The sequence below is a fragment of the Papaver somniferum genome, chromosome 1 (assembly GCF_003573695.1).
Source record: "Papaver somniferum cultivar HN1 chromosome 1, ASM357369v1, whole genome shotgun sequence".
In the NCBI taxonomy this organism is placed as follows: Eukaryota; Viridiplantae; Streptophyta; class Magnoliopsida; order Ranunculales; family Papaveraceae; genus Papaver; species Papaver somniferum.
The window spans coordinates 62,469,567-62,492,488 of record NC_039358.1 but is presented as its reverse complement, the minus strand read 5'-3'; the positions used below and the strand labels follow the sequence as shown (position 1 = coordinate 62,492,488).

The window sequence follows — 22,922 nt, the reverse complement described above, 5'->3', positions numbered from 1 at the left end:
AAAAAAAGAAAAAAAAAAAAAAAAAAAAAAAAAAAAAAAAAAAAACTAATTTCATTGTATCAAAAAATGGCAATCTCTAGCAACAATGCAGTTAAGGTTGTGTGTGCACTGTAGTGTTCATATTAATCAGTGCACCATATATGGCTGAAGCTATAACTTGCAGTGTAGTTAATGCGGTTTCGTTACTTGGAGGCCAGAGGTGCTGCGGTTTCAGCAGTATGTTGTAATGGATTAAGAGGTATAAGAAGTACCAAAACACAGTCTAGTTAAGGAATCTAACCTTAAATTAAGACTTCTTGATGACCTCCCTGATAAATGTGGTATTAGCCTTCCTTACACGATCATCCCTTCTAGTAACGAAAGTTCTTAGTAAGTTCAATTTTTCTACTCAAATAATTCATGAGCACATTAATATGGCTCAGTGAGAGCCATCTGAGTCATATAAAACGTCCAGGATACATGCTCAACGTGATCAAATAAAATTTATTTAACCTAAAAAAAAAAAATCCTTACACAATCAGCCTTTCTAGTAACGACTGTTCCAAGTAAGTTCAGTTTTTCTTTTTCTCCTCAAATTTTGATCTTATATGTTTAGTCTTTGTTTATCGTAAATACAAAATTCTAAGTTATGAATTCAAAGGCGATATCAGAGAAGAATACCTATTACGAGCAGAATCCCTTGATAGCATCGTTACGCAAAATTAAGAATAGATTCGAAAGAAGTTGCAGGCATTTCACCTCTACCGATCTCCTCCTGCACCCACAAGTTATAAGGAAAGAAAAACAATTTCGTCAATAAAATCAATTCCACGAAAAATAATTCTAAGATAAAACCAAATAAAAAGCCATCCGAGATATAGAGATACTTACAATTTTAGAATAATCCCGAACCCTAACGCTCGACTGGCTTTCAATTTTCAAACTGATACTGATCTTGATAGACAAAACGTGGTAAGGCTAACCCCTATGGGCTAGATTGGAGTGCTAGATTGGCCAAAAAGTGTTGCAAAATCAAAAATAAGTGTTGGAAAAAAGTTAACAGTGATAGTTGATAGTTCTCTCTCATACCAAGTGCTCGCAGTCCAACTATCAGCGAGATTGAAACGTTGAACCGTTCAGCGCTCAAAAAGTGGTCCAAACGCTGAACCGTTCAGCGCTGGGAGAAAATTTTCTGATCTAACGGCTGAGATTTAAAACGCCGAACCCTTCGGCGTTATATGGTGGTCCCGCTGCTAATCTAGATGCTAGATTAGCCATCCCATAGGACTTAGGAGGTTGCCCATGCTGACGTGGATGGCCAATCTAGCAGCTAGATATCTAACCCATAGAACTAAGCCTAATGGCACTATTGCGGACTGTATAGAATAACCCTCCCTTTAAATACGTCTGTTTGGTTTTGCACGAATATCGGCAACTACAACTAGTCTAATCTAATGGTTTATCATGCCACGTGTATGGACGAATCCAATTCTTTATATATTAGGGAAATTGTTTCCCGAGATAAAAAGATCCGAGCCTCGTCTCAAATTGAGCCGACTGTACCAGGTTGATGCGGTAATGGTCATTTTGTAACATCAAAATAACGGTAATAATGTTCTCAACTCCTATAAATTCAACACAAATTCAATCTTTGCTTTTCACAACAATTTCATTCTTCTCTACATATTTTCAACACAAATTCAATTTTCTCTACACATTTTCAAGACTCATTCAACTACAATGTCTCAATCTCAAGATTTTTATCGAAAAAGAAACAGAAAACCACCTAGAAATAAACATAGTCAAGCTTTACAAAGGATCGACAAGGAGATTCAGATGAAGAGAAACGATTCCACTCTACTTTTTGGTCGAGAATTAGCATCAAGTCAAGGTCACTTGTCTACAAAAATAGAGCATGATGGTTCTCATCAAAAACCAAGAGGTGGAGATACATGCCCATGGATTGAAGATCAAAGTGGAGGACCTCCTACTAGTGAAGGGTCTCAAGATGCATATCAAGTATGCAGGGGGGAAAGTATGACAGAAGCTGGAGACGAACTAAGTAGTTATAATTATGTCTTATTTAATATTTGTAACTGAAACTGAGATTATTTATATAATTATAACTAACTATTGCAAGGAAAGGAAACTATTTTAAATTTTATTTCACATTCAATCAAAATCTATAACATCGTCTATCTCTAGTAGTGTGTCTAGTTTTTAACATCCCATACGTGTTATCAAAAAATCCTTTTGGACTGCGTAATGAGCTTCATAAGGTAAAATTCTTCTTTTCCATCCTCGACATTACTCTCGAGCTTGCACTACAACATCAACATTTGTTTCACCTCTAAGTCGATAACGATTAACAAGCTGAACCAAAACTATAAAATCTTCAGTTTCTTTTTTTATATCTTGAAATCGATAAAATCACTCGGCCGCATTGTGGTTATTGAGATTATCTGTATCATTACATAAGTTTTCATAAATTTTATGGATATAACTAATACCCGTTAATCAATTTTGACATTATTACGCACCCATAGCCGGATAACAAGCTACGTAGTTTCGAAAAAGCGACAAATATACATCTATCATAAACTTTGTGGGACCAATATACGGTCGAAACATTACTTAGAAAATTTGTGGATGTAGAAGGTGTAATTTTTGAGAAGGTGTGGTTTTACAGTTGAAATCAGTTCAACGTATATGGAGTGGGTTGAGAGTCGTTGGATGAAACTAGTCGTTGTCAGCTCAACCAACGCATCTCGTCTCAGTGTAAGAGGAGACTCGTCTCTATTTGAGATGGGAATCGGCCCAGGTGAGGCCGGTCAGCCATGTTGATGTGCTCGTCTGAGGCTGAGACGATCGGCTCAATATGAGACTCGATGATCAAATACCTCGTATTTGAGGGTTTGTCCATCCATTTTACTTGTTTGGCAATCCCACTGTGAGTACTAAAAATGCAAATATGCTTGTTTTTCATTCCCATTGGACTTGCCCTAAAACCAATCATTTGAAGAAGAGAGAGATATCCTCAAATATGTAAAAGAGAGATGTGGTCCATAATGTGGGAAAAATAGTGAAGTTATAATATTTGACTTTTCATTTATGGAAACTGTTAGAGCACTGCTCGGTCGAAGTCGCAAGCGTTGCTATCACAAGCTTGTTTTCTAAGTTTAGTTGATCAAAACTATATACTTGATTTCTAGTCTAGTTATAGCTATTGTTGAAGATTTTCAATTTTGTCATGATGAAAAGACGAGGGTACCCAAATACACCACAATCTTTAAATTATCCACCTATATATAAGTCCTCTTACCGAAAGTGATTGTCTATGCACAAAGTCGAGACAATACAACAAATCGGTATTCACACTTTGTGTGATCGTCCATGGATACGAGATCGAGACAATACAATCAAAGTGTGATTACTTAATAATATGTTAGGACTTAATCAAACTTTATAGGATCAGTATCATGTAATACGGAGTTAACGTTTGTGTATTTTACTTTTAATTATAATAAATAATTATAATTGCGGGAATAGAAAAGTAAAAGACACAACAAGATTTTGTTAACGAGGAAACCGCAAATACAGAAAAACCCCGGGACCTAGTCCAGAATTGAATACTCTCAGAATTAAGCCGCTATACAAAATCTAACAAACTTCGTATAGTTGAGACCAAGCAACTAAACCTATGGTTCACCTAGTTTCTTCAGTATCCCTACGCTTCCGACATTCAATAAGTGCACGCACTGGAACAATTCCTTTGGATCGTATTCCAAACAGTAAACGAATAACAACACTACACCATATTTTGCGTTTAGTAACTTATTATTTCAGTCACTAAATGGGGTTGTAGCACAAATAAACCGTTCAAAAGGGGGTGTGACAAATTTTCGTAACAACATGTTGCCGATACGAATCCGGGGTTGTAACAGTTTTCGTATAGAACTTCTGGCCGTTACGAAATGAAAATTAGTAACGGACGCTGAACCGTTTCTAAATTTTTAATAGAGTTACAAATAGTTTGACTAAGTCTACGTTGACCGACTCCTACTATCCTGGTAAAATTTAGTAACACTTTCTTTTCGTTACTAATGTTTTTTGTAACAGAAATAAAAAGGCCAGTCTTTATTGACCTGGTCAAAATTAATTTTTCACCCCTTTTATTTTACCCTGCAAGTACCCTATACCCTGTAATTGTTGTCAATCCAATCCAATCCAATCCAATCCAATCCAATTCAAACATTCATTCTTAATTCAAAAGAAGTCATTCAAACATTGATTCTTAATTCAAAAGAAGTCATTCAAACATTCATTCATTCTACATTTGAAGAAGTGAACACTAACCTTAGAAGCAAGTATAGGCAACATTAAAAAAAAAAATCCTACAAGTAAATAAGACAGATCACATTGAAAACTAACCATCATCCAGGATAGATGAATCAACAGATGAGGAGATTCGAACCCTTCTTGCCGTTTTCAGTTGTACTGGAATCGAATTGGTCTTGCATTGTCAGATAGTTCCATTGTCTAAGGAGAAACTCTTTTAGGACGAACAATTGTTAAACAAGGTTCATCCCATGTAACCTAGAGTCCTAGACAGAGGATAATACACATGGAAAATAACTAGAAAGTTGGATTCATAAAAATTCAATTTATATAACTACAATAACTTACCGTGAGACATCTCCATTTCGATATAGGCCACCTAACCGGATCAACATCGTCAATTCCAACTATTGTACCCACAATTCCAACATACACCAAAACTAAAGTTGATATTTGCATCTACTGAGAGACAAAAGAGATGAATTTAAAATACTCATTTGTATTCACCTTTGTTTTGGGCCTTCTTCTCCCTCAAACTTCATTCTGAACCTCAGTCCTAACTGAGCTCATGTATTCATCGTATGGAATTAGGAACTCGGACGGACTCATCCTGTGAAAAATCAACAAATATCAGCTAAAATGTGCAAGTATGATTAAAAATGTGGACTGCGGAATATAATACTTCTTACCTAGGAAGGTAATACACACTAAACATGGTCCTAGTAGATATAGCGTGAGATGCAGTGGCAAGTACACCAAGTTGCATGTTGCGAAAAGATATGACAGATGAAGAAGGACTCTATTGTGTCTCCGTTGCACGACTAACACCAACACAAATTTCTCCACTTTCGCCCCTATGCACAAAAGATCCCTTAAAACTTAATGATTGAAACTTAAATTCTAAAGCAAGTCCATTGGAACAAGAAAATGCAGATTACTACTGGGCAGCCTCATTGTAAATGTCTGTGAGAAGTAATGAAAGTAAAAAGAGAAAAAAAACCAAGGAAGACAAAAGTATCTCCAGTAACAAGTTTTTTTCGAGCTCGCATAATTACTCCAACCAGTGGTAAGCAAATGCCGGTTCGGATGACTTTTTATAACGAAACACACAAAAAAAAGAAAGAAAGTATTGATTAACAAAACATAGTCTGATTTTGTTGTGCCAGATATATTTAGTACTAAAAAAATACCGACTCCATGATGGACTGGATTCATAAAAATTCATAATCAAGGGAGAGTGCAACTTACCGCGGTACACATGGCGAAAGTTCCACTCTAACCCATGAAAATCCCTAGCCACCAGTTCTTGCGATGGCAGCTATTGATACATGTCCTGTGATAAAACAAATAGTTTACCTAACCTTTAGGAAACCAGCCAATTAGCTTCAAACCAATACACAGAAAATTATGTGATACTAAATTTTCCTGAAGGGAACGGGTTTAACATAGCATATACAAGTTTTATAAATTTCGATTAGAAAACCAACGAGCGCAGGAAGGCATTCATCAGCATACCGCTTTAGGAAGGAATTCTCAATACCAGACACCTCTTCCTGTAAAGATGCAAAGCATTAGCCACATGAAGAGTCCATATAAAACAACCACATAAGCAAATTGAATGAGCGACCTTCATCTCAGGAAGCAAAGTCACTTGCGCAAACACCTCATCAGTTTCTAATTCAGCCTGCAACGCCAAGTTGAAACAGCAAGTATCCCCACCCAAGTAAAAATCTAAGAAAACTAAATGAAAATTAACTAGTCTGAACACATGATGTTGTGGTATATTGAGACTCATAGAGAAATTCATATACCTTTAACTTCATGTATACAACCTGACAAAGAATTTGTGAAGGCAAATTGTGCTTTGGAAATTGTATATCAAATTCTTGATTGGTGCATGCTTCGACCTACAAACCCAAACCAAACATAAATAATAAGACTTAACATCACTATTAACACTGATGTAACAGTAAACATGTACACAATTTCGACATAACCTGTTCCAAGTAACTTTTGAGGAAGGTAGAAAACCTTGGCACCAACATGAGGTTACAGAATTAAGCAATAGAGGTTACCGAATTAAGCAAAAACAAAATAAAGTACTCTTATGGCAAAGAATGTCATTCGCTGTGTTAACTTTAGTACCCTACAAAAGAAAAAGATTATCATTAGTACAAGACACTAATTCAAAAGGAAGATACGTTATAAACAGAAACCATCATCAAATTAGAGATTTGATTGTGTATATGACCAACCAACTAGTGAAAAAGGAATGACAAGAAAAATCATTCACTAATTTACTATAGATACAAGATGTATAGGTACGACATACATTTAGTTCTAGAAAGTGGAAATTCTTTTCCTTGTCAATTGAACAACCTAATACAACACATAAGGGTCTATAATATCCATTTGCACATTGCCCGTAAAATTTTCAAATCATGTGCTCCTGAACTGAACATACACGTATATATTATAACCAATGTCTGTAACTGTTAGCGTCAAAGTCCTTGCCTCTCCAGCTAAATGAAAACCAAAAACTTCTAACAACTGTGGTGTGTGCACAGATCTTAAGGGATAGTTTATCAATAGTATGTCATTTTTTCAGATTTCGCTAGGCACTAACAGAAGCCAAGATGTGTATTCAATCGAGCAGATTCAACATGTTCTTAAGCATACCAAGCATATAATTGAGAGAATTCTAAGAATTTTATTACTGTACCCAATGAGTAGTATATGTTAAAGAATTAACAATCGAACTCACGGGGATCTAAGACAATAAGCTTAGGGTTATAATTGATCACACAAAAAATTAATTTGAAAACAAAGCAAAACAAAACTATACACAAAGGAACAAGAATTTACCAGCTGTTCTTTCATCAATTTCCTTTTTCTTTCCGGTTCAGGACGGCCTATTCTTAATACCATTTTGTAATCCTCCTACCACTACTGTAAGTCCAATCCAATCATTCAGAATCAATATATCATACCGAAAACAATCTAAAAACTCGAATTATAGAAAATCAAATATAACATTTACTTATTTGAAGAGATCCAGAGAAGAAACTTTACCAATTTCGCATATCTCTTTCTCTCCTGCTCTTTCTAGGTTTCAATTATTTTCCGCCTTCAGTCCTTTCTATACAGTTGCACTAATTGGGCTTTCCCGACTCAAATTAATTTCTAAAATAAAACCCAAAATTTAATTAGAAATCATATATTTCCTTCTCTTATAAGAAAACCCAAAATTTATCACTGACCTAGAAATGGACCCAATCAAAAAAAAATTAACAAAAACTAAACCATTGAAACACCACCTGATTAAGAACGACTCTAAATTCGGAAAAAAATATTTGCTCAATCGAAGTAATCTCTTACTGAATCTCTATAATTGAAACCCTAGATAATAAATAGAAATATTGGATGTAGGTATTCTAGCGTAGAGATTAAACAAAAGGGTTCAAGAAAAGCTGATCGAGGAAGAAGAAAAAAATTAGATACTGCTGCTGGCATCATGGAGAGGGCGATGGTGGCGTTCGAGCAGAAGCAAGAAAAGAGGAAAGAAGAGAAGAAGACATGGCTTCTCTTCTCTGCTCGTTAAAGAAGGAAGAGAAAATGGAAAAAGTTTGTGGGAATGGAAAGTTTGGGTTAAATAAATATAACTAGGGTGGAAACATTTCAAAGTTTTCTTTAACAGTTACAAAATTTGGGCGGAATAAGATTAGAAAGTGTTCCTCTGCACACAGTCGATTCGCATGATTTCGACACAGCAGTTACTAATAGAAACATAGACTGGGCAGTTATGAATCGGTAAAAAATTCGTAACAGAAATTGGACCATTACTAAATTTTCGTAACTGAAATTTCGAGTTATGAATTAGTGACGGCAACATGTTAGTTACTAATTTTCGTTACTAATCACTGAATATGGTGTAGTGCAAATATGTTTGGTAACAACTCTCTTGATTCTTTCAGAGATATCTCAAGTCATAAGCAAAGGCTCTTCTGTTTAACCAATAAACTATCTTGCCTAATCAGATCAATCTATCCAACAACTACCGAAGTAGCAGAGTTTAGATTTGCAATCAATCAATATAGAATCAAACAAGAAACTATAAGGTGATGTCGATCTTACACAACTAATCAATCGAATAAATCTGATTCTAGTTGGATCCCAGCCGATCAAGGTTTGTACGCACCCAAAGATATAGAAACCAAATCATAAATCTTATTTGTCTTCAAATCTTCTTTAATCATCAATAAACACCTGCACAACACCACTTGAATCTCTTGTGATCAAACACGCACAGAACGGAGTCTGTTAACAATGAATTATCACAAGACGTCTTTAGATCTACAAACAGTTCTAAAGATCCCGTCGACACTTCGATCTAGTTTGAGTGAATCTTATATCAGAAGAGAAGATTCTCAAGAATAAACAAACTAGGTGCAATAAAAGTTCAACAACTGTTAGTCAATCAAATCAATCGACAACTAAAATAAACTGCAATTATCAAGTTTCCCACCAACGATACTCGTAGATCGCTTCTTGATCACACATAAGTCTTTAAACGAGCGGTCGTAAGAGATTTCACCTAATTAGGGTAATTTTCTCTCCGAATAGACGGCTTCACCAGAGACAACAAAAAGATGAAGTTTGCATGGCTCTTAGGATAGTTTGCTCGAAATGCAAACTTGGGTATTTATAGACCAAGGATGTTTCGACACCAAGGAATTTCCAAAACCGAATATTCTAAAAATATGCAATAAATGCCCAAATCGGTTTTCATAGTTCCTGGAAATGCTTTGTCCAATATTTCCGAAGTATCAATAGAAAATCTCCAATTAGTAAATGCACATTATCAATTTTTATTTTCCAGAAATATACATTTAATTGCTGGTAGTTAAAAGCATATAAAACTAACAACCTTAATTAAAAGATTCTTAATTTATTTCGGTCCGGGATCTCCTTGAGTAATTAAGGAATATCTTTGAACAATAAAAGATAAGAGTTATTGAACATGTTCAAAGTATGTCGACATATTTTCTTTGTAAATCCTCTTTTATATAAATAATCTTGTGAAAATGCTGGGGTCTAACAACCACACCCGACAATTCGTTTGGCAATCTAAAAGGACTTACTCCAATACACTTTCTAGAGAATCAACTAGACATTCATACTCAATCTAGAGTAAAGTATATCAAAGCGTTTAATATCTCTGTTTCACAATGTAATCAACAAATCAAACAGATAGAAATCCGCGCGCCTGATTATTATGTGAAACAACTTGAACGGCACCAAAGACCAATGTTCAAGTGTCAATCAATGTAAATCAACAACCAAAGGTTGGATATTTTAATTGATTGATCTTAACGCACAACCTGTGATATTTTAATTATATAACAAAATATAATGCGGAAAAGAAATAACACAGACACCAGAATTTTGTTAACGAGGAAACCGCAAATGCAGAAAAACCACGGGACCTAGTCCAGATTCAACACCACACTGTATTAAGCCGCTACAGACTCTAGCCTACTACCAATTAACTTCGGACTGGACTTTATTTGAACCCTAATAAATCTCATATTGATTCAAGGTACAGTTGCGTTCCTTATGTCTTTGATCCCAGCAGGATACTACGCACTTGATTCCCTTAGTTAATCTCACCCACAAACAAGAGTTGCTACGATCCAAAGTCGAAGACTTGATAAACAAATCTTTCTCACACAGAAAAGTCTATAGATTGAATAAATCTGTCTCCCACAGAAATACCCAAGAGTTTTTGTTCCGTCTTTTGATAAATCATGGTGAACATGAACCAATTGATAAACCGGACTTATATTCCAGAAGAACAACCTAGTATTATCAATCACCTCACGATAATCTAAATCGTATGATGGCGAAACTAGATATTGTGGAATCACAAACGATGAGACGAAGATGTTTGTGATTACTTTTATCTTGCCTATCGGAGAAATTGATCTCGAGACAATTATTTCAATTGTACTCAATACGATAGAATCGGGCAAGATCAGAACACGCAACCACAAGAGAATAGTTTGGTCTGGCTTCATAATCCCAATGAAGTCTTTGAAGTTGTTATCCTACATGGTATCGCTAGAAACCTAAGGTTAAAGGAGAATCGACTCTAGTTATGCAACTAGTAACACACAAAAGGTGTGGGGATTAGGTTTCCCAGTTGCTAGAGTTCTCCTTTTATATAGTTTTCAAATCAGGGTTTGCAATCCAATTTACTTTAGTAACAAAGCATTCAATATTCACCGTTGATGAAAAACCTGATTCAACCAAGCTAATATCTTTCAACCGTTAGATCGAACTTAGCTTGTTACACACAAATGAAATTTATCTTCAGTTAGGTTTACTTAACCGTACCTAAACGTGTACACCATGTTGGTTCACAAATAGTTAACTGAGGTTAGCCATATGATTACTCTCATATCAACCTTATTAGTCTTAACCATAACTAGTTCAAATGACTCAAATGAAACTAGTTAAAGAGCTGTTCAATTTCTATATTCTCATAGAAGTATACAAGAACACAATTGAAGCGAAATCAGTTTGATTCATTCGAATCAATACATGAACAATATAACCACAGTTTGCAAAGATTGCATTCCTTATTTTATAAATGTTTAGGTTCATGTACAACCGATTTTAGAAAGTAACCACTTAAGTATGCATACCGGTATGCGTACTTAAGTAACCGGATTTGAGTTTGTTTTGGTTTTCAAACTCAGCAGGAGTTCACGGACGTGAACTTTCCGCCAGTATGCGTACGGGGACGCATAATTTGGTAACTGGTTTGAGTTGGTTTTGATTTCCAAACTCAAAAAAAATTCACGAACGTGAACTTCCGCTAGTATGAATACTTAGCCAGTCTCCATTAACCATTTAGTACACACACAAGTATGTATACATTTGGTTCCCGGTTTTGGACTTATACACAAATGTGCGAACACACTATATGCTTATATCCAAAGATGATTACATGATTCTAGGCTCTTTATTTCAATTATTGAAGCATTCTTAGAGGATGACAATAGCCGTTTTCACACACTATTAGCATCAAAGCAATTTTCAAGATATTGAAATAATCATTATCGAAAAATTCCAAGTCTACACCAAATGATTGTATCAGACAAACCATGTAAGATGTTACTTGGGAAATTTACTCATGATATAAGATGAACTTGGTCGACGCGAAAGCTTGCCAACACATATTTCGAGAAATATGTAAGCGAGATCGACTCAGCTCGAAATCTCAAATGTGTACATAGAAAACTATATTGTAATACGACTTATGTCTCAATATAGGAGATGGAGTAGAAATAGACTTTCCATGTGATAGATAAATTCAAGTTTCCACATACCTTTTGTCGATGAAGTTCCACAAGCTCCCTTTAGTAGTTCTTCGTCTTCAAATGATGAGTGCCGTGAAAACTAAGCTCAAATACACAATCTATGTCCTAGTCAGAGACATCTATAAATAGGCTAGAAATCAAGACTTATAGTTTTGATCACTAACATTGACAAACATGCTTGAGATAACAACGCATGCGAGTTCGACCGAGCAGTGCTCTAACAGTCTCATTCTTTGTGATTCCACAATAACTTGTTCTACTACCATATAGTTAAGTCATTACGAGGTGATTGATATTTCTAGGATGTTCTTCGGGAATATAAGACCGGATTATTAATTGGTTCCTGTTCACCTTGATTTATCAAAAGATGGAACAAAAACTTCGTAGGTATTTCTGTGGGAGACATATTTATCTATCAGATTATACTTTTTTGTGGGAGACAGATTTGTTTATCAAGTCTTCGACTTTGGGTTGTAGCAACTCTTAGTTATGGGTGAGATCGGATAAGGGAATCAAGTGCGTAGAGTTCTGCTAGGATTCAGAGACGTAAGGAACGCGACTGTACCTTAATTAGTGTGAGATTGGTTAGGGCTCAACTACATTCCAATCCGAAGTTACCTTGTGTAGGCTAGAGTCTGTAGCGGGTTAATACATTGTGGTGTTCAAATCTGGACTAGGTCCCGAGGTTTTTCTGGATTTGCGGTTTCATCGTTATTAAAACTTCTGGTGTATGTGTTATTTCTTTTCTGCATTATATTAGTTTATATAATTGAAATATCACAGGTTGTGCGTAGTTCAATCAATTGTTAATCCAACCTTTGGTTGTTGATTGAAATTGATTGACACTTGAACATTGGTCTTTGGTACCATTCAAGTTGTTTCTCATAATAATTAGGCTCGCGGATTTCTATCTGTTTGATTTGCTGATTACATTGAGAAACAGAGATATAACTCTTAGATATATTTTTCTTAATTGAGTCTGACTGTCCAGTTGATTTTCTTGGAATTATATTGAAGTTAGTCCATACAGATTGCCTAAACGAAATATTAGATGTGGTTGTTAGACCCCCGCTTTTTCAGTTATCATAAACACACATGATCATCATCCATAAATTCAACTCACTAGTATGTATGGATCTCATGTGTTAGAGCATATATAGCTCGGTTGAACCCACCAAGCGTTGGTATGTCAAGTTTGGTTGTCATATTTTAGTGAATCAAACTCAATTAAAGAGTCGCTTGATTATGTACTAGAGACAACTTCGTATAGGTTAGACTACAAAGATAAGGATCATGAGACATACAAGTATTACTCGAAGACTTGAAAAATGTGAAGAAGCAACAAGCTTCGACGACGACATCATCCTTCCTCTTGAGGTTAGTAATATTTTGACTTGAACTGTTTCATTCCTAACGTATCTTTCAAGGCGTGATATATTGAAAACATAATTGCCAAGTTGTGAATGATTATAATCTAGTAGTGAGATTTCGGAAATATTGGACAAAGCATTTCCAGGAATTATGAAAACCGATTTGGGCATTTATTGCGTATCTTGAGAATATTCGGTTTTGGAAATTCCTTGGCGTCCAAACTTCATCGACGACATCATCCTTCCTCTTGAGGTTAGTAATATTGTGACTTGAACTGTTTCATTCCTAACGTCTTTCAGGTTGTGCTATATTGAAAAGAGTTGTTACCGAACATATTTGTTGTTCCTTTACTGTTTGGAATACGAACCAAAAGAATTGTTTCAAGTGTGTGACTTATTGCAAGTTGGAGGCGCAGGGATACATACGGAACTAGGTGAACTATAGGTTTAGTTGCTTGGTCTCAATTATACGAAGTTGGTTTAGATTTTGTATAGCGGCTTAATCCTGAGAGTATTCAATTATGGACAAGGTCCCGGGGTTTTTTAGCATTTGAGGTTTCCTCATTAACGAAATCTTGTTGTGTCTTTTAATTTTCTATTTCCGTAATTATAATTTTTTTTATTATAATTAGAAGTAAAATACACAAACGTTAATTCCTAATTACTTGATAGCAATCCTATTGTGTTTGGTTAAGTCCCAACCTATTTATAAAGTAATCATACTTCGTTGTTGTATTATATCGATCTTGTATCCATAGTCAATCACACAAGTTATCTTGTTGTTGTATTGTCTCGATCTCGTATCCATAGACGATCACACGAAGTGTGAACCGATTAGTTGTATTATATCGACTCTGTGCATAGACAATCAATTTCGGAGAAAGGACTTATAGGTGGAAAAGTTTTATATTGAGGTATATTTGGGTACCCTCGTCTTTTCACCACAAGCTCCCCTAGTAGTTCTTCGTCTTCAATCGATGAACGCCTTGAAGTCTAAAGCTAAACTACACATTTTATCCTAATATGAAACATAGCTATAAGTAGATTAGAAATCATGACTTATAGTTTTGACAACTAAACTTGACAAACAAGCTTGAGATAGCAAGGCTTGCGAGTTTGACCGAGCAGTGCTCTAACAATCTCCCCTTTTGTCAATTTTTGTGACAAAACTATCAATACATATGGATTACAAAATAAATAAACTTTGTAGCTTCTCATCCAAATGCTTGATTTCCTTGGTTCTTCAACATTCTTTGAATTCTTCGTCACTCAAAGTACTCCAGGGATTCTAAAAGTGTTCAACTCAGCATCATAGTTGTTGAAGATCCGTAGCCATAACAATAAGAAAACAGATGTTCTCGATTATTGTTATACAATGTCATAGTATTATTACACAACATCAAACTTCAATTGTATCACAACTTTGAAAACAATATTACGGTGATATGTATCACTCCCGCTTAGTCAATACTTCACCTCACAATGAAAACCACTCCCCCTTACATGATGATCCGTAAACCATATGCATGTAATGTGAACTACCAAATAATTCTCCCCCTTTTTGTCAATATAAATTGGAAAAGGTACGAAAACTAGCGGGATCATAATGAAATTCTCAAAGAGATTATTCATGACTAAAAGAGAACATATCAACCTTGTTTCGATGATTTCACATAGTCGAAACTTAGTGTATTCATCAAGGAGTTTATCAAGATACAAGATAACTCCTACAATATTCCACATCCGCACTCTCCACAAAGATTTGAAAATTAAACATAAGTTCAATTAAAAACTCTCCCCCATAAAATGTCATTTCCGAAAGAAAAAAAGAGCGACCTTACTTTTACAAGAAAAGAAGAATTTCTTTGGACATCAACAAATTACATGAGACATGAATTTGTATCCATAAAAATCAATTAAATTAACTACAAAGGAACCTTAACAATTAATTTCGGAAATGCTCAACATAAAAAAACTTACGGAGCCATACAATACTTTCATATAGAAGTGGATCAGGGAAAGATCAATACTGCAGAAATATTCAAAAGTTCATTCTGTCTTTTCTTAATATTTGCATAATGACATGATAGACTTAATTTTTGACATATATTCGAATAAACTTCTTATAGATTTAACACATTTAGCAATTTAATTGAAGGATAAAGTCTTTCAAGGCTAATATACCATTAAAATAACAGTTTTAGTAAGTTCGACATAAGAAGTTCAACAGAAAATACCATAAGCAGGGACATAATCAAACATTACAAATAAACAATGTTTACCCACCATCTTATAACAGTCCCCTAGCAATTTCATCAAACTTCTCAATCAGTTCGGGATAAGCTTCAGAAGCATACTCCAACTGCTCTTTCAAGAACTCCACCTCTTGTCGAAGATGAATAATCTCAGTGTTTGAGACTGTTTAAGTTCTCGCTGAGGTTCTAGTTGCAGTTTTCTTCATCTTTTCGATGCTTGTCATGGTTAAAACTTTTGGTCCTCCAAGATCGGTTCCAAAAGTAACGGTGCCGAAATGACTTCAAATCCTTGAAATGAGATAAGGAAAGCCAGAAGTCTTCTTACAAGTAATTTTTACACTTACCATCTGACAAATGATAAGACTACAGAAATCAATGTCTCTCCCTTCAACAATGTAACATACCAATTCATCAAGATACTTGATCCATAATATTTTGTCAATTATACTCGGCATCATGTTACGCCACAACCAGTTTTCCAGCAACTTTAAGAAACAACTCAGCACCGTGAACATCAATTTTGTCATCTTTACAGGAAACGTCTTTATTAAGAAGACGATTCGACAACAGGTTCCGAGACAACCTTTCATGCCCAGGAGGTGGAAATTAAAAGTCACCAACCCGAGTCAAGTTTAAGAGCTCAGCAATAACTTGACGATTCACCACAAAGATTTCATTCCCCACAATAGTTTTAAAAGTGCAGTTGATGGAGTCTGGTTCATTTAAATTTGCATAAAACTGGGCAGTCATTTCAACATGAGAAGTTCCCATGGGTTGATGAATTATGCCCCATTCAAAATCTCTAAAAAAAAAACTAGAGAGGTGTTTTACACTAATTTTAGAAGCATCATAATATCTTTTCATGATAGACAGTTTCTTGCTATAATCCAAAATAGTGGTCAGGAGCCTCTTTGCTAACAAACCTAATTCTCATAATCATAATAAGTTTCACCACTAGCATAAGCACTCAAACTCTCACCACGACCCAATCTCTTTCTAGATGCCATTGAAACCAAAGAGAAGATGAAAACGATGAAGGACTTACCGGGTACTGAACTGTTGATGATGGTGAAGCTCCAGAACTGAAAGAGAATATGAAACAAGAACAAACCCGTGGAGTAGATTTTTGTTGTGATTCCAGCGAAAATTGAGGTTATGGTGATTGAGGGGTTACAAACTCTTGGGTTTCATCTTCGTTCTCGAAAAGTTGGGAAGAAGAGGTGAAAATAACGAGAAGGTCCATTTTCTCATTTTATGTGTAGAAGGAATGGATCCTGAACCGACTATGTACATTCGGGAGCGCGGTTCTAACACATAATGGTTTTAGCTTCAACGTACATGAACCACATGAGTGCAACCAAGGACTTGTTTGTTATATGCTACACAATGTTTTAATATGCAACAAACTTTCACTTGAGCAATTTTTGTATGGTCTTGAATACACCATACAAAATAGCCTTGCACACCGTGACACCAAGAAAGAGTTTCCTTCCAACAGCTTTCGTACTCAACAAAATTGAGAAGAATCCAAGAGTTTGTTTTTACAAGTTTTACAAAAGACTTTAGAGGGATACACAGAAAATTGAGTCCCTGATGTCTCATTTTAAAACTTAATAAATACAGTGTCTGCATATAATGTTTAGCACTGCGTAGGGAAATCTTCCTGGAGTAAAGAGACATCCTGACATGTTCACAACAATAAGTAAAACAATTATCATGACACAGTGTATTAGAGTTTGACTGATGAATAGAGTCATGTTCAGAGGTAAGACAATCTGGTATATGAGATTCAGACACATCATGTATTTCATCCAGTTTGTTACAACCTTTTGAAATACATATGAGAGAAATAATATCACTAATAAGTAGATAAATATCAATCTCAACATGAAGATTATTCACTATAACATGGTTTAGTTTATCAAGAGAGTCTTGTTCTTTCTGGAGATATGACTTAACATCAAAATATAAATATTCCAGTTTCTCTTCAAGCTCTGCAAACGCTTCAAGGGATTTTAAACCCGGTGGAGGTTTAGACATAATTTATTTTACATTTTTTATGAAATCAGTCATGGAAGAAAACTCTGAGATCCATGTATCTGGTGGTACGTTTATTGAGATAGTGCTTCTAGCCATAGAGTCAGATTGCTACAAATGCAAACTTATGAGGTCTTAAGCGTGTTAGCCTGCTCTGATACCAATTGAAAAAGTCGTATAACAACCACAATATTTCGTTTTGACAATCTTTATGGACTAACTCCAATATGATTTCAAGAAAATCAGCTAGACAGTCGGACTCAATCAAGGAAAATATATCCAAGATTAGATCTCTGTTTCTCAATGTAATCTGCAAATCAGACAGATAGAAATACGCGAGCCTAATTATCATGAGAAACAACTTGAACGGTACCAAAGACCAATGTTCAAGTGTCAATCAATTTCAATCAACAACCAAAGGTTGGATTTACCAATTGATTGAACTACGCACAAAGGATGCACATATTGTTGTTCCGGACTGAACTCAGGTGAATAGGTTTGCAAACGGGTACGCAAACTTAGTTCCCGGACTCTGACAGTTAAAACCATTCGCATACGGGTATGTATACTTGGTTCTCGGACCTGAATTATTCTTACAACAGTTTGCATACTGGTATGCATACCGTGTTATATCCAGACAATGGTTAATTGTTCTAAACTCCCATTTCAATTATTGAAACTGAAAATGGGGGGGGGGGGGGGGGGGGGGGGGGGGGGGGTCTAACGACCACACCCAACAATTCGTTTGGAAATCTGAGAGGACTTACTCCAATATACTTTCTAGAGAATCAACTAGACAGTCAGACTCAATCTAGAATAAAGTATATCAAAGAGTTTAATATCACTCTTAATTCAATCTGCAATCAGCAAATAGAAATATGCGAGCCCTATTGAATAAGAGGAGTAACTTGAACGGTACCAAAGACCAATGTTCAAGTGTCAATCAATGTAAATCAACAACCCAAGGTTGGATATTTTAATTGATTGATCTTAACGCACAACCTGTGATATTTCAATTATATAACAAAATATAATGCGGAAAAGAAATAACACAAACACCAGAATTTTGTTAACGAGGAAACCGCAAATGCAGAAAAACCCCGGGACCTAGTCCAGATTCAACACCACACTGTATTAAGCCGCTACAGACTCTAGCCTACTACCAATTAACTTCGGACTGGACATTAGTTGAACCCTAATAAATATCATACTGATTCAAGGTACAGTTGTGATCCTTACGTCTTTGATCCCAGCAGGATACTACGCACTTGATTCACTTAGTTGATCTCACCCACAAACAAGAGTTGCTACGACCCAAAGTCGAACATTTGATAGACAAATCTGTCTCACACAGAAAAGTCTATAGGATTGAATAAATCTGTCTCCCACAAAAATACCCAAGAGTTTTTGTTCTGTCTTTTGATAAATCAAGGTGAACAGGAACCAATTGATAACCCAGACTTATATTCCCGAAAAACAGCCTAGAATTATCAATCACCTCACAATAATCTTAATTGACTCGCGAAAGAAGATATTGTGGAATCACAAACGATGAGACTGATAGGTGTCTAAAAAACCTAATTTCATATCTAGTATTTATGCTTTCTTTGCTATTGTCTTTATGAATTATGTCTCTTATGTTTGATTTTGAGTTTATTAGGTGCAATGGAGTCATTGGAGCAAAAGAAGGAGAAATTAGCCATTTGGAGCGAAAAGGGAAAAATAAGGTCAATTCACTGGTGATATTTGGAGCAGGCCAGGTCGTGCAAGAGGAGTTATACATGAATTAAACTGTCAGCCTCGCATAACTGATAAGTGAACAGAGAACTATCTTGACGGTTCCCTGAAATCGACAAGCCAAACAACTTCATGGTAGCCCTTATCCGAGTCCTGGGTGCCAATGTAAATCTGGGTTATTATCATATACCTGAAATTCAGAGAAACCATCATCTCCTTCATGTTGGTTGTGCGTTTATTTGTCTGAGAGATGGAAAATGAGAGACGGCCATTACTGAGAGTTTGAGTTGAGAGAGGAAACAATTTGAGAATGAAATGGAGAGTGGATCTATGTTGAGTTAACGAGATCGAGAAGAAGAATGAGAATATGTTGCTGTTGAAGTGAGGAATATATATAACTTAGGGTTGATGTGAATTTGAAATCAGTAGCAGAATGAATTAGGGTTTCGACCTGTGAAGAGTTAATATGATGAAGAATTGAGGGTCTGCTGTCGAAATGACGAGATTGAGCAGAATCAGAAGATGGGTTAAACTCGAATTCGAGTTTGGAATGATTGTTGCTGCTGGTTAAGGGATGAACGGAATTTGAGATTCAGAGTTTGACAAGGGAATCAGAGAGATGAGTTTTGATTCGTACAACAATTTGGTGGAGTACTTGATCTAAGAAGAACCAGGGTTTGAGTTGAGCAGTTATTGAAGCTGAGATGGTTGAGTCCCTGCCGGAGTTGCTGCTGCAATTGAGAGACAGCTGCTAATGGGGTTGAGCTGAATACGGGGTTTGAATGCATGGTGGTGCTTTAGGCAGGGATTGAAATGGTTGTTGTTGTACAGGGAGAAGATGCTATGGTGCTAAGGTTGTGAATCTGCAGATGGACTTGAACTGGAGATGGAATGATATAGTGAAAGGAGTTACAGCAGAGCCTAGAATGGGTATTGAAGCTGATCTCGTTGCAGGCAGATGTTGATGCTAGTTCAGAAGCGGATGCAGTTGCAGCTGCAGTTGGTGGATGTAACAAGATTAAGACCATGCTGTTACTGGTGATACTGAGGGTCTCTGGTGAAGTTGAAATGGATGTAACTGAAGTTAAGCTGGTGGTACATGAACTGGGTTGCTGCCAGAGATGGTGCTGATGCCGCGAGAATCAAATGATGGATGGATCATTGAAGTTCTGGTGCTGGGACATGGAGCTGAAGTTATTGAGCCAAGCTGAGTTTCCAGGGAAAAGAGATTATCTCGTCAAGGATGAACCTAATGTTGTTGTCGCTGAGATGTGGTGGAGCTCGAAATGGAAGCTGGAAGTGAATGTAAATTTCAGGGTTGTGGCCGAGTTAGTAGGTGGATTGGTTGGTAATGCAGGGCAAAGTGCAAATCAGATGACAATAATAAGAAGTGGAGTTGATATGGAGCATGCTGCTTACCAGAGATTGCAGGCGAGATTATGGAGCTGTTGAAGTCTCAGTTGTTGCAGTCAAGCCATGGTGCAAGCAGATGGTGCCGAAGCTAAGCAAGGAAGAAAGCTGGATATACAAGTTGGAGGAAAGTGAATGAATCTGGAGTTATGTTGTCAGTTCTTTGTAACTGACATGCCAAGTGTTAAACTGGGTTGTGGGCCTAACATATTCTGGACAGGTTTGGGAAGAGTTTTGAGCTGTATTTGCCGTGGGTTTGATGCGACCTAAATTTGGAAATTGGCAGGAGAAACATATAAAAAGAGAGGAGGCTCTCTACATGATATCTCTTCTTCTACTTTGTTTTCTAGGGTTTAGAACATGATGCTTTCTTCTTTGCATTTTGTTATGAACTCCATTAACACAAGTAGTTGATTCTTTTATTGGTTAAAGATGTAGTTGGATTTTGAAAACAAGTTATGATTTTTATGAATTAGTTTTCTCTCAATATTATCGTTTGATTTCTACCGTTTATACAATTGCATGATTGATGTATTGCAATATGATAGAGTGTTTGTTTAGTTAAGTCTAGAATTGATTGAACTTACATCCATATCTATAGCTATTTTAGGGTTTATCATCGAGCAATAACCTTGAATACGAGTAGCATGATATGATTATGGTTTGTACTGATACATCCTTATAGTCATATGTAGAAATTGACCTTTGTTAGAATTGTTTGCGCAATGTATTTCAATTGCATTGATTAGCCTATTTCTGAAACTTAATGCTTCTAGGAATTGAACTTAATTAGCGCAAGGCGTTAGGTTATTCTTTAGGTAGAATTCACATATACAGCTCTAATGTGTGCGTTGATGACTTAAGAAATTTACAAAATATTCTTGCAATAAGGTATTCTAGGGATTTTGATGATAGGGAGATTAAATACGAATTATATTCATACATTCAAAACTTGTTTGCTAATGAAGATGAAACCTTTATCCAATTTTCTATCATCCTTGATTTGCGTGTTTATATTATTATTTGTCTTTATTTTATTTTAGTATATAAAAATCAGAAAAACCCCCATTGTTATTTATATGAAACCGAAACAACTTGACAACCTTAGACCTCTCTATGGGAACGATCCTTTCTTGCCCTTGCTATATTTTTATATTTTGAGTAGTGAGAAAGTAATTTATTTTTGACGCATACGACAACGATCAGGGACGAAGTGTTTGTGATTACTATTCTATCTTGCCTATCGGAGATATAAAATCTCGATCCAATTATTTCAATTGCACTCAACGAGATAGAAACAACAATATCACGCAACTACAACGATAATAGTTGGGTCTGGCTTCACAATCCCAATGAAGTCATCAAGTCGTTAACCTACAGGGTCTCGAGAAGAAACCTAAGGTTAAAGGAGAATCAACTCTAGTTATGCAACTAGTAACACACAATAGGTGTGGGGATTAGGTTTCCCAGTTGCTAGAGTTCTCCTTTATATAGTTTTCAAATCAGGGTTTGCAATCCAAGTTACCTTGGTAACAAAGCATTCAATATTCAGCGTTAGATGAAAAACCTGATTCAACCAAGCTAATATCTTTCAACTGTTAGATCGAACTTAGCTTGTTAAACACAAATGAAATGTACCCTCATTTAGGTTTATGTAATCGTACCTAAACGTGTACACCATGTTGGCTCACAAATAGTTAACCGAGGTTATCCATATGATTACTCTCATATCAACCTTATTCATCTCAACCATAACTAGTTCAAATGAAACTAGTTAAAGAGTTATTCAATTTGTATAGAAAACACAATTGAAACCAAATCGGTTTGATTCACTTGAATCAATCATGAACATTATAGCCACGGTTTACAAAGATTGCATTCCTTATGATTTAAATGTTTAAGTCCATGAACTGACCGATTTGACAAAGTAACCAACTTAAGTATGTGTACGGGTATGCGTACTTAAGAAACCGGATTTGAGTTTGTTTAGTTTCCAAAATCAGCAAAAATTTGCGGTTCGAAAACTTTCGCCAGTATGCGTACATGTACGCATACTTAAGGCGACTAGTTAAGAGTTTGTCAAAACCAAACTCAGCAGAAATTTTCGGTTTGAAAACTTCCGTCAGTATGCGTACGGTTATGCATACTTAACCTGTCTCCTTCACCAATTTCGTATACACACATATGCATACACTTGGCTCCCGATTTATGGATTTATACACTAATGTGCGAACACAATATATATGCTTATATCCAAACATGGTTACATTCTCAACTATTTATTTCAATCATTGAAACATTCTTCTATAACGACAATAGCCGTTTTCACACACTATTAGCATCAAAGCAATTTTCAAGATATTGAAATAATCATTATTGAAACATTCCAATCCTACATCAAATGATTGTAT

The 22,922-nt window shown here is 35.8% G+C and overlaps 1 long non-coding RNA gene across 3 annotated transcripts; it reads right to left on the bottom strand.

Annotated features, from left to right (window-relative positions):
• Positions 1-4,215: 4,215 nt before the first annotated feature.
• On the bottom strand, positions 4,216-7,926 carry LOC113329707. 3 transcript variants are annotated; one of them, XR_003349973.1, is made up of 12 exons: positions 7,635-7,926; positions 7,390-7,500; positions 7,183-7,266; positions 6,315-6,463; positions 6,129-6,224; positions 5,945-6,001; positions 5,833-5,870; positions 5,566-5,650; positions 5,007-5,171; positions 4,825-4,927; positions 4,666-4,724; positions 4,216-4,583 (listed from the first exon to the last, which is right to left on the bottom strand). It is a non-coding gene; the product is annotated as an uncharacterized LOC113329707 (long non-coding RNA). The 3 variants fall into 3 exon arrangements; XR_003349972.1 differs by having other exon boundaries at positions 6,129-6,463; XR_003349974.1 differs by having other exon boundaries at positions 4,216-4,575; positions 6,129-6,463.
• Between the last annotated feature and the right edge of the window lie 14,996 nt (positions 7,927-22,922).